We start from the raw sequence: 15,378 nt of genomic DNA, 5'->3' as shown, positions 1-15,378 counted from the left end.
CCCACTGTTACGCATGCCGTCTGCGGAAGACCCGCGGAATGGCCCCTTCACCTTCTTACAAGGACTCCAGCTTATTGTTCCTCCTCGCTAGCAGCAGTGGGCCACCAGCTCTGACCTCGGGCCTCCCCCGATGCCGCCGTCTCCACCATATTCTCCAGCGTTTTAGGTCAGGATACCATTGTTCGTCAGGCCTCTCCACGTGGTCCGCGGAGAGACGCCACTACCCGCACCGCACCCCTCCCTAGGCGAGCACACACGCATCACTGATACTTATGAAGGGCCTGTGGTGGGAACCTGGCCACGGCCCCGGATGATGACGTCAAACTCTTCAGTGTATATAAGCTCAGGCCTCACTCCATAGAGTTGCCTTTGCAAGAGATCTCTTCACTACTCGAGTACTCGTTGATGCTAGTATTCGACTCTATTCTTCATTCCCAATCCTCATTGTTCCTGAATCCTGTTCTCTTCATTCCTGCCCTGCCTATGCTTTGAATTGATTGCCCGTACTTTGACTTCACTACGCCTGACTACGCTTCAGTCTATCTCCAGACCCAGACCTCCGCTGCGCCTGACTATGCTACAGCCTATCTCCAGGTCCTGACCATTGCTTCAATTGACCAATGCTATTGACTTCCCCTTGATCATCATTTGATTGACTAATTCTATTGACTTCTTTGTGATGAGATCTCAGCATTGCTTGCCATGACCTGCGCATTGACGCTGGCCCTGATCCAAACCTGTCTTTGACACATCTTCTAGCCTACTCCCTGGACATGGACTTATTAGGCTTCGGCCTACCTTTGCTCGAGAGCCCTCAGTCAGCCTCTATTCCATTGGCATCTGAGTTCCAGTACCGTATCCAGTCCAGAGCAGGACTATACCATCCATCGCCTGCTGTCTCTGGGCTGAACCAACCTCACTAGCCATTCAACTTTGAGGCCCACCTAAGTCCTGCCGGCCCTGGCACCCAAAGGCTCAACCTGTGTGGAACGAGGGCTGGTATAGGTGAAGCTCCAGTGGCCTCTGCCTATCAGCCCACTCCACCTGCCGACAGTGGGGACCCATGGGTTCTCGTCTATGGGTTGCGTCAACCCCACCTCAGCCCCAGGGTCCACCTCTGACGCAACACCCAATAGGACAGGACCGAGTCAGGACTGCAGGTTTCAGGAACGCAGGAATCAGGAATACAGAAGAAACAACTAGCTACTCACAAGGAGTGGGACCTGTTGCTGAGGCATCTGAATCAGGTCCAGTCTGGGCTTATAAAGAAAACCCTGATGACATCAGTGGGAGGGTGCCATGGAGGATTTCCTGCCATGGGTCCTTTAAGTGCCGGGAAGCTGCATACACGCACACCTGCCTAGGGTGTGCGTGTATGCCATGCCATGCCATGCTGAGCAGCATCCCCAGCATGGCATGGCCAGAGTCATGCAGCAGCCTGCCGCATCTCAGGCTGAGAGGGTGTCTTGCTAGTGGATCCTGGTGTCGGAGGTAGGGGCGGACGGCAGCTGGGATAGCCTGTGGTCAACTGGGCATTACAGCAGGATAATGCATACTAATAAAATAAAAAACAATCTACTGTATTTATAAATTGTTTTAGAGCAAACGTGAGTTTCTGCAGATTATGCATAATTATTGTCAACAACAGACTTTTTTCTTGCAGTAAAAACTTTTGCATATTCCTGTAATAACATGCATATCTAATTGCATACTATCCAGTGGAGATCCTCTGAGGATCTCTCAGTCCATTATCATTAATTATATACACAATGAATTTATTCTTCTCCTTAAATCCATCTGCCTTCAACCTGAACACAAACATATATCTACGTGATTGTACAGCATCAATACTCCTTTGGTCAGGAGCATAGATATGATCCTACCAGTGCCACTCCTCCATAAAATCACTATCTTGAATCTTATACTTACAGGCATCAGGTTTATTGTTCTACCCAAATAAATCACTAATTCTTGATAATTACCCACTCAAGTAGTCATGCTAAACTTAGCTACTCATGCTCATCATTAAATCAAGGAATCATTCCATTTTTAAAGTTGTTGCACTAAGTTTTCTATAACTCGGGAAACTGGAGGTAGTTTAGAATTGAATCTTGAGAAACAATTGCAATAATAATTAGCCTAAATTTAAACTTAAAAGATCACAGCTCACATTTGCTGTTTCTACTGAAAAGATGTGTGAAAGAAAAGAAGTGACACTGTCCTAAATTGTTCAACTGAGCATTATTATGAAAAATGTGATCCAACTATGAACAGAACAGATATCTTATTGAAAACACTTTGAGCAAAAAGCTTTATCAACTCACAAAACAAGTAAAATACAGTTGTTTTCCCTAAATGGTAAGCCAAAATGTGCAATGACAATGTAATATAAATTTTATTGCAAATCTCCTTCCCACAAGATATGAAAATAGGATTTGTGAAGGTCCAAATCTGTGATTAAATTATTGGAATTCATTGTGCAAAATGAGATTATTTTTTTCCACCATGAACATCCAAAGATTTCCAAAAGTTGAATCAGTATGTAGTGTATGCAACTGAATAAAATGAATCATAGTAATTTTGCAATTCTAACAATAGCAGTAGCAAAATTCAAACCCCTCTTTTGGTTTACAGCAGCCCCTTTTTCTGTTTCCACTGTGTTTAAGAGTTCAGGATCCAGTCTCTTTTAACTTCATTCTCTTTTTTATGAAGAAAAAAAGAAAAGAAAACTTTATGTGTTGTTGACAAAAACATGCATTTACTATCTCAAATATTGTTTCTTAAGATAAATTTATAGAAAAAAAATCAAGATGACTTCCTAATAAATATTTATAGGAGAGGATTCCATATTATATGTTAAGCACTGAATGATGCATATTATTCTTATTAATGTTTCATAAGCATTTGGCCAAAAAACAATATGCTTTACTTTGTTTCTAAATATTAACTAGAATTATTGTAGCATCTGCTTCCAACGGCTGAGTGCACAAGCAATCCATGCCTTGTCGTAAATTCCATGATGCATTAAGATGTCATTAAACGTACCTTCTGTGGTTGTCTCTTAATTTACATACCTTGTAAATCATCAGGTAAAAAAAAATCACATAAACCTGAGAGTAATTTCTCATATGCTTTTTCCCTTCTGTTACTGAATCTTGTGCCACCCAATTGCTCTCCATCTCAGAATCCAACCATCCAGATCTTGAGATAGAAAACCAATTTATGTATAAACAAATGTATAGAGTTAATGGATGATATGATTTATGTTATTTAAATGAATATCTCACTAAGCAACTGAAATTTGACAGTCAGAGGTGTAGTACGTTAAGCTCTACTCAGGCTAATAGACATCTATAGAGCTGTGACCTAATGTTGAGTTCTGTCCTTCTGAATATAAATTTTTCAGTATCTCCCTGAGACTCCTTATTTCTCTTAGATACATAATTATAATTAGAAGAAAAGGTGATCTTACAATGATTTCAAATGTGGTTGTTGTTTAGTGGAACATTATTATTCTATTTAAAGTTCATTATATAGCAAGGGTGGCCAACCTGTGGATTTTTATTGTACAAAATGTGGCTCGTTCCCTCTTGGCCACATGGCAACTGAGTAGCACAGCAAAGGACAGGAAAGGCGGGGCTGGAGCAGGAATCACACACAATAGAGCAGAGCAGAGAAGAGCCGCTCTACTCCAACCCAGCTCCTGACCTCACATTGCTGCAGAGACAGAAGCGGGAGGGAGGGATAGAGTATGGATCAGAGGGTTTTCTCTGCACATCCCAGGTCTATTTACCTTCCATCTGCCTGCAATTATGAGCAATAGAGGCAGGAGGGGAGGGATTGTGTCTGGAGCTTGCAGGACAGCAAAGAAGAGCCGGTCATTTCCCTGCTCTAGCCCTTACCATCCTGTCCAACCCCTACCCCCACCTGCTGCCTGGAGTAGAGAACTCATACCTGATCTGCTGTCTGGAAGGAAGGGACTGAAGTGTACGCAGCACCAGGCCCAACAATTCACTGTGCTTCCAAGCAATGGGATTCATCTAACAGCAGAGGGGAAGAGGGAGTCACCTAGAGTTCTAGTCATGCCAGAAGAATTTGCATCAAAAGATAGGGGGTGAAGGGAGAAGGGGGATTAATGTAGTTGATAAATACTTGAGAGAGCAGTGTATAAATTGAATGTTGGGGAGGTGAGGTATGTGAATGCTTGGAGGATAATGTGGTACGAGAGGGGGGTGTTAATGCTTTTGGAGGCAGTGTTATAAAAAAGGATTAGTGCTTCAAGAATTGGGGGAACAGCAGAGGGAGGAGCTTATGCTGTGGGGAAGATAGGGTGAATATTGTTTCCTTCCCCATCTCCCTGAAGACAGCAATGAAAATTGGAATATCTGGTAGGGGTGGAAATTCATTTGCAATAAAATAGGAAATACTGACAATATTTCCTATTTTATTACATTTTGAGAATTTAAAAAAACAATAGAAAAAAAAACACGACATTTCATGTGTTTTTTCTGATCTCTTTTTTTTTTTTAGGGAGGGAGCATTAAAAAATCACTTTTAAAAAAGCAACCCCAGAACCCCCTAAACCATTTATTAATAGATGGATCCCTCCCTGATGTGGAGCCCCCTGCACACCCTACCAACCCCCTCAAGATTTATCCAAAGTCCATGGTGGTCTACCAAGGTTCATGGGAGTGACCTCCTGCTCCCAGGCCAGCAGCTGCCACTAATCAAAAAATGGCACCAATCACCTTTTGCCCTTACCATGTGATGGGGCTATCAGTGTCATTGGGATGCTCCTGTCACAGCCCGTATAATTTTTCAAAATGTCGCCAGCCACCCTTTATTTGTAAATAAATAAATATATACTGCCACCTGTTCTGCAAATGGTGTGAAGGGTCCAGGGCTCAGGTAAGGGAATTAAAGGAAGGAAGAGATGGCAGGAATAGGGTGTTGTATGAGAGTCATGTGAGGGGGTGTGGAGTTGGCATGAAAGTACCCAGGATGGGTATAATAGGGGGAGGAGTGGGATAAAGACACTGGAGAAAGTATAAGTATAAGAAAGACAGCAGTGGTGATTGGGTAAGGGTGGAGAGATAGAAATGGTGCAGGGTGGGGGCAAAGAGGTGATGAGGTATTGAAAATACAAGGGAAGAGATAGAGGGGTTAAAGGGGAAGAGGACAGGTTAGTGTATTAGACGAGGGCCAATAATGTGAAGAACCTCGCTATATGGGCAAAACCAGTTAGGTCCCCAAATAGTTGAACCACTGACCAAGCTGTAGAAGTTGTGAATATATATATATTTAAGATTTGTTAAGCCTTTTGGCTTCTCTTTTCTGTTAATCTCTCTGTCTTCTCTGGAAAATGAAATCACTGAATTTTGTGTGTTAGTGATGAGTCTCTGAGGCCCTCAAGAAATCTGCGTTACTGAGCTACATATAGGTCACATTCCACTGGGAGGGTCCCTATGCCCTAGGGCTGGAACGCATGGGAAAGAATAAAGTGCACAGCACAATTGATGGCTAGGTATTGGCAGGAAAGTCAGACCAAGAACAGATATTCTATATAAAGCACCTTAAGAAACCAACACTTCAGCACTGGCGGTAACGGAAGACATTCATGATGTGCCAATATTCCAGCACTGAAGTCCTAAGAGTTGTGGACTGCTCTACTGCTGAGATTCATGGGACAGCCTCAGAGAAGTAGGCAGTCAGCATTTTAGGATATCCACAATGAATATGCATGAGAGAAAATGTGCGTGCACTGCCTCCATAACAATGCAAACTAAAATAAGCAAATGCTATGTTTTATATATCCCTCTACAAGTTAAGGGGTAGATTTTAATAAAGTATGCCGTATTTCAATAGATAGGCACGTAACCGTGCATATCCTTTAAAATCTGGGGTCAGCGTGTGCAAGGCTGTGCAAAATCGGCAGCCTGCGTGAGCCGAGCCGCACAGCCTGCCTCTGTTCCCTCTGAGGCAGCTCCAAAATCGGAGTGACCTTGGAGGGAACTTTCCTTCCACCCCCCGCACCTTCCCCTTCCTAACCCACCCCCCCAGCCCTATCTATACCCCCCTACCTTTGAAGAGTTACGCCTGCCCAAGGCAGGTGTAACTCGCACGCGCCGACTGTGTGGTTCCTCGGCCCAGGAGCAGTTTCAGAGGTATCGACCATGCCCCTGAAATGCCCCCGGGCCAGGACCACGCCCACAGCCCCGCCCCTAGATGATGTGCTGCCGCGGTATGCCCCCCCCCCGCGCCCCCCGACATGCCCCCCAGGAAAGCCCCGGGGCGCACGTAAGTCCCGGGGCTTGCGTGCGCCACCGAGCCTATTCAACATAGGCTCGGTGCGTGCAGGGGAAGGTTGGGGCAGGTTTTTGGGGGATATGCGCGTATCTTACGTGCGTACCCCTTTGAAAATCTGCCCCTATGTGTTTCAATTTGCACTTTACCCAGGAAGATATTTCAGTACCAGACTTTAAATCTCCCATTTGGTAAAAGACACCAAATGTTTAACTTATTATCAGCTCATTGGTATCAGTACTAGTATTTAGCATTTAATCTTTCCAGGTAATAAAAGATACCAATTGTCATAGCCTTTGATATTCTCAGAGATGCCAAATGTTCTTTAGGTTCATCCCAGCTCTTTATCAGCTCATTTTTGCCAGAATGTCTCAGAAATAAAGGGAACAAATGGTGATGCCTTTATACAATCTTTGTACTTAAATCATGTGCAATATATTGATTCATACTCATCAATCATTAGAGCCTGTTCTGATCCATAGCTGTCTATTCGCAGTACAAAGTCTTCCGGGGATCTAGCTAATAGTCTAAAATTAACTTCCCACAGCCATACACTAGGTGACCCAATGGCTATTGAACCACCTAAAGAACCTGTTCATTAAAACCAGTATAAGACTAAGGGTGGTCAGAAAGAAATTCAGCAGGTGGTGGATGACTTATTGGTAGCTAGTATAATTAGACTCTCTAAATCACCTTTTAACAGTTCATTTTGGCCCATGAAGAAAACAGATGGTACCTAGTGCATGACAGTTATCGCAAGCTGAATGAAAAAGCTATGCAGCGGTCCCTGATGTCTCAACTTTAGGAGAAGTCATTCAAAGTGGTGAAGGCCAGTGGTACGCGGCAGTTGACATATCAAACACCTTTTTAAGTATTGAATTAACTGAAAATTCCCCAAACTAATTTGTCTTTGAATAGGGATGGGTATGGTACATCTTTCAATGTTTGCCATAAGACTTCCTATTCAACCCAACCATTTGCCATGGTATATTAGCAGACACGTTTTGAAAGTTTCCAAAGCCTGAAGCTATTCAGCTTCATCACCATGTTGATGGCATCTTATTTATTTAGCTAGTTAGTTAGACATTTTATATACCGATGTTCCATATAAAGATCACAACAGTTTTCAATAATGTCATTCATAGGTATAAACCAGCAAATAATGATGGTTACATAGGAAGTATTTATGAACAGGCATTAACATCTAACAATTGGATTGTTCAAATATATATTAATTAAAGATCAAGAACATAAGACGTGATGTGCAAAAGTAAAATATAATAAATTTCACATATTATTCTGTACGTTGTATTGAGATTCTTACAAATTCTCATTAATTTGTTTCTCATGCATCATTTAGTATCTCTTTTCTTTCTTGTTATAGTAGATCTCTACATTCTGATGTTTTAAGTTACTCCAAGGCACGTTGGCGACAGATGTGCAGCAAGCCTTGGACTTCCTTGTCTCCTTCCTCCAGGAGGCAGGTTGGGTGATTATTATGACCAAAGTACAAGGTCCTTCCCAACGAGTGAAGCTCCTGGGCATACAATGGGATAAATGTACCTGCAATATCCCACAACCAGTGATAGACAAGATCCAATCAGCGGCCACTCCTTAAAGCTGAGAAGACGTCCATAAATTCTGTGGTCTCCTGACATACTGTAGGGCACACATTCCTCACTTGGCCCAGTTGCTTCGAACTTTGTATAATCTCTGCAAAAAAGAAGACTACTTTATAATGAAGACCCCATTTGAATTAGAGGTCTCGTTATCTCAGTCAGTGGCTGAGTGGAGCCTCTGGCAACATCAGATTGACAAAATAAGTTTTTTTGGCTTCTGGATCAAGAAATAGACTCCTGCAGCAGAGGAATACACTCTTTTTGGAAAACAGATTTTAATCACATATTGGGCCCTCACAGAGACAGAGCAGTTGATGCAACATTCAACAATTTGTCCGAAGACCCGAATACCCATTATGACTTGGGTGATCAGTGAAAAAAATGGCTGCAAGGGCTGGCAGTGCCTTGAGACCTCCTCTTCTGAAATGGAAATGATACATCACCTCAAGAACTCATGCTGCTCTCAAAGGCATATCTAAACTGAATGAACAAGCAATGAGTCTATCTGAAACAAGTGAAACTGCCCTTTCCACAACAAACACTCAAGGATATCGTATAGGTGTGACTGAAGCCCCATTTTATGATGAATTCTATGAGGCTCAACAGCAAATGGCATGGTTTATATCAGTGGTCCCCAAACCTGTCCTGGAGGGCCACCAGCCAGTCGGGTTTTTGGGATATCCTCAATGAATATGCATGAGAGAAAATTTGCATGCACTGCCTCCATAACATGTACATTTTCCCTCAAGCATATTCATTGAGGATATCCCAAAAACCCGACTGGCTGGTGGCCCTCCAGGACAGGTTTGGGAACCACTGGTTTATATGATTCTTCCAGTTATGCTCATGGTAAACGAGGATGGAAGTCCACAGCCTACCAGCCAAAGACAGAAACACTCCTAACTGTCCAAGTAGAAGGACTAAGTAGCCAATATGCTGAGCTAAAAGCTACTCACATGGTACTGACGTATGCCGAATTATTGTCAAAAACGCTGACAGGGCCTTGTTGGTCAACACGTTGATGGCAGATTAAAATGAGAGGAAACGCCGAATATTACCAATTACTGGACAAGAATAACGTGTCACCTGATGAAGAATCGACGATTCGAAACAAGGCCCTGTTGGGACATGGACACTGGCTAAAGTCAACAAAGGCAGATAAGTTGAAGGGACGTTGTTTTATTTAACAGCTCTTGATAGCTTGAAAAAAACAAGTCTGTCAGGATTTTTGGCAGTAATTCAGCATACGTCAATTCAACGAGAGGAATTTGAAGAAAAGCATTTTATTGGCAAAATTTTGGCAATATTTGAAAAAAAGAGTTACAAAAAATGCTATTGATTTGATATATAGTTATCATGAATTTGCACGCACACATACATATAAAAAAAATCTACAAAGGGTGGGAGGAGGTTGGTTGATGATTAAAATTACTATACACTGCTGGATGCAATGATATAAAGAAATGATATGAAACCTTCCTCTTCACTCCTAAAAAATTTTTTTCATTGTTAATTGATTATTGGGTTAAATTAAGAGACCAAATATATGGATGGCTGGAGATTTTTTCCTTTCAAAAAAATTTTTGAGTGATAAAAATATGGTATAATCAACACATTAGAGGTGATATTTTGTTGATTTACAGATAATGATAGTGGACACTGGAGGGGAAGAAGAACAAGAAGGAGTGGGTGTTGAGGAATACTGGTGGTGGTCAGAGGGTGTGGCACAGTAGCACAAGTGATGCAGAAGGAAGTGTTAATATTGGAGCCTCAGAGCCCTTGTCATTGTTCTGGAAGGGTTTAGAGAATGTTAGCTAATTCAAAGGGGTATGAGATAAACACTGTGGATCCCTAAAGACTAGAGGATGGAAATGAAAAAAAAAGGGTGCATGGGGGTAGCTTACTGCTGCGGTGGTTACTACCCTTGACCAATAAACCTTGGTGTTTTTGATGCAACTGCAACATTGCTCTCACTTTCAAAGAAGGTCCTGACTTTTACAGTGTGGAGAACTGATAGATGCAACTGCAACATCACTCTCCATTTTGACAGTAGGAGGCGGGGGAGAGGATTTGAATTCAGATGACAATGAATATGGGCCCTGATGTTTACGTCTAGGGTACGAATATGCAGAAATAAGGGAAAAAGCACAGGATTGTTTCTACGGCCAAGTCCATAAGTAAAGCACATCAAGCAGCACTATCTGAATTTTCAAGAAGGCTAATCATCTAGTAAAAATATTGATAGCAGTAAATTCTTTATGGGTTATTATATGGTATGGGGCAGGGGCAAGGTCAGGTCAGCACCATTTTGAAATAAGGCACCAACCAGGCTGGATTTAAGGGGGCACCCCAGCCCAAAAGAGGGATCCGAGACAGCTTTGGAAGTAGAGGGAGGGAAGGAGGGGGTCAGGAGGTAGGGTGAACTCGTGGTTTCAGGAGGTGCCGGAGGGCTGGGACTCAACATTTTTTAAATATACTTTGGGGGGAGGGGGTTGGGGACTGCTGAATCCTGAGTGAGTGGGGGATGGGGAGGGGAGCCACTGAATGGGGAAGGGGAAGGGGACTGCTGAACCCAAATGAATTTGATTGACCTGTGGGGAGAGGGGGCAGAAGAGTGAAAGACCACTGTACACCCAATGCATTTGATTGATCTTTTGAGGTGCCTTCACCGAATGGGCACATTATTTATATTTTTGTTACTTTTGGGTAGTGAGGGCCACCTCGAGTGGCAGCCTTGGGTTAAGAACATAAGAAGTTGCCAATTGCCATACTTGGTCAGACTGAGGGTCCATCAAGGCCAGCAACCTGTTTCCAACAGTGGCCAATTCAGGTTACAAATACCTAGTAAGTACCCAAACAGTAAGAAGATCCCATGCTACTAATGCCAATAATAACAATGGTTATTCCCTAAATCAACTTGATTAATAGCAGTTAAGTTCCTGGAGGAAAAATATATTATGAAAACATTTTTTAAACCCAGCTACACTAACTGCCCTTACCACATCCTCTGGCAACAAATTCCAAAGCTTAATTGTGTATTGAGTAAAAAACAATTTTCTCAATTTTTTTTTTAATGTTCTACTTGCTAACTTCATGGCGAACCCCCTAATCTTTCTATTATCCAAAAGAGTAAATATCCGATTCACATTTACCTGTTCTAGACCTCTCATGATTTTATAGACCTCTATCATATCCCATCTCAGCCATCTTTTCTCCAAGCTGAACAGCCCTAATCTCTTTAGCCTTTCCTCATTGAGGAGCCGTGCCATCCCCTTTGTCATTTTTGTCGCCCTTCTCTGTATCTACTCTAATGCAAATATATCTTTTTTTAGATGCGGCGACCAGAATTGTACACAGTATTCAAGGTGCGGTCTCACCATGGAGCGATACAGAGGCATTATGACATATTCTGTTTTATTCACCATTCCCTTCCTAATAATTCCAAACATTCTATTTCCTTTTTTTGACTGCCGCAGCACACTGAGCAAGCAATTTCAATATATTGTCCGCTATGATGTCTATATCGTTTTTCTGGGTAACAGTTCCTAATATGGAACTTAACATTGTGTAACTATAGCACATGTTATTTTTCACTATATACATCACATTGCAGTTGATTTTGAACTCTGCTACCATCCAGCATAAGAACATAAGAACATAAGACATCCCATACTGGATAAGACCAAGGGTCCATCAAGCCCAGCATCCTGTTTTCAACATTAAATAGATCCCAAGCTACTATTCCTTATTGATTTATACCAGTTTAAGGAATTTTTTTCTAGGAAGTTATCCAAACCTTTTTTAAACTCAATTACACTAACTGCATTACATCACATTGCCACATCCTCTGGCAATGAATTCCAGAGCTTAATTATGCATTGAGTGAAAAAGAATTATCTTCAGTTTGTTTTAAAGATCTACTTACTAACTTCATGGAGTGCCCACTAGCCCTTTTATTGTCTGAAAAAGTAAATAACCAATTTACATTTACCTGTTCAAGCCCTTTCATGATTTTGTAGACCTCTATCATATCCCCCGTTCAGCAGTCTCTTCTCCAAGCTGAACAGCTTTAACCTCTTTAGCTTTTCCTCATAGGGGAACCATTCCATGTCCTATATCATTTTGGGCGCCCTTCTCTGTACCTTCTCCAGTGCAAGTATATCTTTTTTGAGATGCAGTGATCAGAATTGCAAATTTTATTCAAGTTGTGGTCTCACTATGGAGCGATTCAGAGGCATTATGACATCCACCATTTTATTCGCCATTTCTTTCCTAATAATTTCTAACATTATGTTTGATTTTTTGATCAATGTATTATCCACTAGAGATGTGAATCGTGTGATCGATCGTCTTATCGATTTTGGCTGGGGGGGGGAGGGAATCGGATCGTCGCGGTTTTGTTTTGTTTTAAAATCGTGTAAATCGTAAATCGGGGGAGGGCGGGAAAACCGGCACACTAAAACAACCCTAAATCCCCCACCCTCCTGAACTCCCCCAAAATGTCTTAAATTACCTGGGGTCCAGTGGGGGGGTCCCGGTGTGATCTTCCACTCTTGGGCCACGGGTGCGTTAATAGAAATGGCGCCGGCGCTACCTTTGCCCTGACAGGGCAAAGGTAGCGCCGGTGCCATTTTGGTTCCTGTTTCCCGACGTCACAAGCGCAGGAGATTGCTCCTGGACCCCCGCTGGACCCCCAGGGACTTTTGGCCAGCTTGGGGGGGCCTCCTGACCCCCACAAGACTTGCCAAAAGTCCAGCGGGGGTCTGGAAGCGACCTCCTGCACTCGAAACGTATTGCCGTATTGCAAAATGGCGCCGGCCATACGGCCATACGGCCAGCGCCATTTTGCAATACGGCAATATGGCCATACGGCCGGCGCCATTTTGCAATACAAAATGGTGCCGGCCGTATGGCCATATTGCCGTATTGCAAAATGGCAATACGATTCGAGTGCAGGAGGTCGCTTCCGGACCCCTGCTGGACTTTTGGCAAGTCTTGTGGGGGTCAGGAGGCCCCCCCAAGCTGGCCAAAAGTCCCTGGGGGTCCAGCGGGGGTCCGGGAGCGATCTCCTGCGCTCGTGATGTCGGGGGACAGGAACCAAAATGGCGCCGGCGCCGGCGCCATTTCTATTAACGCACCCGTGGCCCGAGAGTGAAAGATCACACCGGGACCCTCCCACTGGACCCCAGGTAATTTAAGACATTTTGGGGGGGTTCGGGAGGGTGGGGGATTTATTTTAAAGGGTCGGGTGGGTTTTAGGGTTGTTTTAGTGTGCCGGTTTTCCCGCCCTCCCCCTTCCCCTCCCCCTTCCCCCGATTTACGATTTTTGACGATAAATCGGGGGAATTCCTATTGTATATCGCCTCTAACGATTTTTGACGATTTAAAATATATCGGACGATATTTTAAATCATCAAAAAACGATTCACATCCCTATTATCCACTATGATGCCTAAATCTCTTTTCTGGGTGGCAACTACTAATATGGAACCTAACATTGTATATCTATACAAGGGTTTATTTTTCCCTATATGCATCAACTTGCACTTGTCCACATTAAATTTCATCTGCCATTGGGAAGCCCAGTCTTCCAGCCTCACAGGGTCCTCCTGCTTGAGATTTAACTACTCAGCATAATTTTGTGTCATCTGCAAATTTGATCACCTCACTTGTCATACCCCTTCCCAGATCATTTATAAATATATTAAAAAGCACCAGTCCAAGTACAGATCCTTGAGGCACTCCACTGTTTATCTTTTTCCACTGTGAAAATAGACCATTTAATCCTACTCTTTGTTTCCTGTCTTTTAACCAGCAGCCAAAAATCAGAAATTTGATGCCCTATCCCACTCTTTTCACATGGAAAACATAATGGAGACTCCTTGGCACATCTTCAATTTGGCAAAGACTATTGTTGCCGCTGCTACACCTGGTCCCCTGGGGAATAGCGTGTCTGGAAGAAAGTGTTAAAATGGGCTCATGACTCTCACCTGGCAGGGTATCCTGGAGTGGCTTGTACCCTTGAAATCCTTCAGCACAACCACTAGTGGCTACAGATGAAAACAAATTTTAATAGTTATGTGGCGTCTTGCCCTGCCTGCATACAGCATAACACTTTTCATGCCTGACATTGGGGGCTATTACAGTCATTACCAGTCCCTAAGAAACTCTGGACCCATCTGTCCACTGACTTTATAATGGACCTCTCTTGCTCACATGGCAACACCACAATATGGGTCATGGTAGATATATTCTCCAAGATGACACATATTCCTCTCCCATGTTTGCCTTCTGCTCCTGAACTAGCACACCGCTTTGTCCAGCATGTCTTCAAACTACATGGGCTACCCTCATACATCCTTTCTGACAGAGGTGTGTAGTTCACGGCCGATACTAGACACTTCTTTGCTTACCATCTGCAAGGCAATGGCGAAACTGTAATAATCAAAACATCCATGTGCCTGTATGTCAACGGAAGACAAGATGATCGGTCCATTCTCTTACCATGGGCCGTTTTTCACACAACAATCATGTCAATAATGTCACAGGCTCCTTTCAGTTCCATGTTGTATATGGCAAACATCCATGGGTTCCTCTTCCGATGCCTCTCCCTGTGCCCTATCCAGAGGTTTGCCTCAATGCCAAAGAACTTCAGATCTTTGGTTGCAAACCAAATGCTTGACCTCTAAGGCAGCGGCTGAGGCTAAGAAGCATCCTGATAAAAGTTGCTGTCCAGCTCCACAATTCAAGGTGGGAGATTTTTTGTTGTTAAGCACTCAGAATCTGCATCTCAGAGTTCCTTCTCTTCATTTGGCACCCGATTTTATAGGCCATTTTCCAGTCTTGCATCAAATGGGGCGTGTCAGTTCCCAACTCAAACTTCCCATCACGTTAAAGATCTCTAATGTGTTCCATGTTTCATTACTGAAATCATGAATGTTCTCTTGGCCTTCTCAAGAGTCTCCCAAATCTGTGGAGCTCTCTTTGGAAGAAGACTCCCACTACAAGGTACAGGAAATCCTAGATTCTCACAGAAGACACAGTAAACTAGGATATCTCATAGCATGGAAGTACTATGGCCCAGAGAAAAACTCCTGGGAGCCAGCAGCCAATCTTCAAACCTTCTTATTAATAAGGGAATTTAATTGACGCTTTCCCCAGAAACCAAGATCCAGAACCCTTAGGAGGGGACTTAAGAAGGGGAGTACTGTTACATTTTCTGGTCATGGGAGCCACTTGCGACTGACAGCTCTCACCCCTTCACCATTGGGGAGATGGCCAGTGAGCTTGTCATGGCAAGACACCACCATCACCTCATCTTCCTTCCTCCTCCGAGGTCGGCCTCTAGGTGATTGCATACCATGCTTCTTCTTAAGTGGCCCACAGCAGGAACCAGGGCTACCAATGCCTCCAGATGATGTCACACGGCTGGGTCCTTAAGGTCCAGCCACACACC

Source organism: Rhinatrema bivittatum, chromosome 1 (assembly GCF_901001135.1).
Source record: "Rhinatrema bivittatum chromosome 1, aRhiBiv1.1, whole genome shotgun sequence".
Lineage (NCBI taxonomy): Eukaryota > Metazoa > Chordata > Amphibia > Gymnophiona > Rhinatrematidae > Rhinatrema > Rhinatrema bivittatum.
Note: the sequence above shows the minus strand (reverse complement) of the source record.